Source organism: Watersipora subatra, chromosome 8 (assembly GCF_963576615.1).
Source record: "Watersipora subatra chromosome 8, tzWatSuba1.1, whole genome shotgun sequence".
Lineage (NCBI taxonomy): Eukaryota > Metazoa > Bryozoa > Gymnolaemata > Cheilostomatida > Watersiporidae > Watersipora > Watersipora subatra.
In genome coordinates this window covers 57,165,914-57,168,325 of record NC_088715.1, presented here as the reverse complement: position 1 = coordinate 57,168,325, position 2,412 = coordinate 57,165,914, and positions in this window count along the sequence as shown.

Sequence of the window (2,412 nt, the reverse complement as noted above, 5' to 3'; positions counted from 1 at the left end):
GCAATGAGCGCTTTTTAATGGATATTGGTGCATGAAGTTGGAGGTTTGCCAATATTATGATTTCTTTGTCATCAGTATTCAGGGTGTAGGTAACTAGTAGGTGAAGTTCCCAACAAAACCCATATGTGATGGTGAGTAATTTCTGTTTTCTATCAGTGTTAGTCATGGCTGCGGCGTGTAGGAGAGTTGATTGCGAAGCGCGAATTTTTAACAATGAATGGAATTACAAATATTTTGTGAAGCAACATGCAGAAAAAGCCATTTGTGTGATTCGTAGAGACACAATATCTGTTATCAGTGAGTATAACATACGCCGTCACTATACCACTCATCATGCTAGTTACGATCAGTACCAAGGGCAAGTAAGAAAAGAGAAATATGATTCAATATCTCAACACCTGGCGGGCCAGCAACAACACTTCACTCGCTACAAATAGCTGAGCGAGAAAGCTACCAAATGCAGTCTTGTTATATCGCAAAAAATTGGAGAGAGACAGTTACTACCTCAGCATGGCGAATTAGCAAAGGAGGTGCGTACAATGGATGTTAAAGTATTAAGCATATCATACAAGTATTTTTATGCGTAATAAAATGAATATTTGTTAATTTGTTGTCATTTATGTGACAAAAGTATTTGTTATTACTGCTAATTGGAGAGTAAAAAGAACACACCATAGAGTAGGCTGAGGCTACAAATATACATATACATAATTTCATTTGACAGTGTCTGGAAGAACAGTCACTTTCAAAAGCATGCAATATAACTTGAAGCTTTCTCTTATAGGCTCTTACTGGGTTTTTGAAAGAATTTTTTCCAGAAAGAAAAGAAGCTCTTGAAAGTATATATCTTTCAAGATATACGGTGGCTAGAAGGATTGAGTCATTGAGTGATGACATTCAACGCACAGTTAAATTGGTAGCATCTAACTTCATTTACTTTACGTAGTATCGGCCTGGATGAAATTACAGACAACTCAGACACGTCTCAGCTCCGTTATTATGATGAGAGGGGTTGATGAACAATTTGATGTAACAGAGGATTTCCTTACCCTGGCCAGCCTTCATAGCACGACAACCGGCTGAGATGTGTTTGAGAGTCTGTTGAAACATCTAGCTAAGTTTAATTTACCACTTGAGAAACTTGCTGGTGTGTGTACAGATGGAGCGCCTGCAATGGTTGGCACCCAGAGTGGGCTGATCGGTCTCCTCTTGAAATCAAGGTCATGGGAGATTCCAAAATTCATTTATCATTGTATAACACACCAAGAGAATCTGGCAGCTCGAACTTTGAAGACGGACCATATGATGAACCTAGTTGTGTCAATCGTCAATTTCATAAGATCGAGAGCACTAAATCACCTCCAATTCAAGGTAAAATGAATAAACGACCTGTCATTCCTAGCAGACATCAATGAGCAGACATCAACATTAAACAAGCAATTTCAGGAAAAGCAGCAGCACATTTTTTTACTCTGGCAGCATGTCACCACATTCAGAAGTAAACTTCAGTTGTGGAGGAAACAACTCGAAAAGAGAACCTGTCCACATTTCAAAAGACTTCAAGAGCGAATGCAGAATGGCAATAATCTTGTTGATCTTGCTTCATATGTTCAGATAGTCACAGGTCTTTATGATGAGTTTGTTAAGCAGTTTCCTCTATTCGACAATTCAAGAGACTCATTACAATTCTTCTCTGATTCCTTCAGTGTTGAACCAGAACATACACCGTTGATACACAGCTTAAACTTATAAAACTCTAGTGTGATGACCACCTCAAGCAGCACTATGAATGTCATGATTTCTTGCCTCAGGCCACACACTCCAGTATATATAAACATGTCTTGAGAATGGCGAGTCTATTTTGCTACACGTATCTTTGTCAGCAGTTTATCAGTAAAATGAAAAACTTAAAAAACAAACACTGCTTTACAGATAAGCACCTAATGCAACAACTCAGAGTTGCATTATCGGCAACAAAACCTGTATTGAGTGAGCTGTGAGACAAAAGCAGTATCAGATTTCTCACTGGAATCCGTAAATATCCCTGTATACAAATTTCTAGTGCAGGAACATGGCACTTCTCCAAATAAAATAGGACAGTTTATTTCCTTGTTGAATACTTCTTCTGTTCGCTATTTTTTGTATACATATGGTGATGTGTACATTGTATACACACTAGTTTCTTGGATACAGTATCCCATACATAATAAAAATACAAGCACCAAACAAACATGATATCTTCAGTGGTATATCTCTCTTATTTGCTTGCTCTGAAATCATTCCGTCGCTAATTCTCAACGCTTGGTTCTTTGAAACTGACTCGATGTTTCATGTGACCCTCCCTCTGAACATGTTGAACACTCGTCTCATAAACGCTGTGATATCCAATTTTTTAAACATCTTACAGTCAGT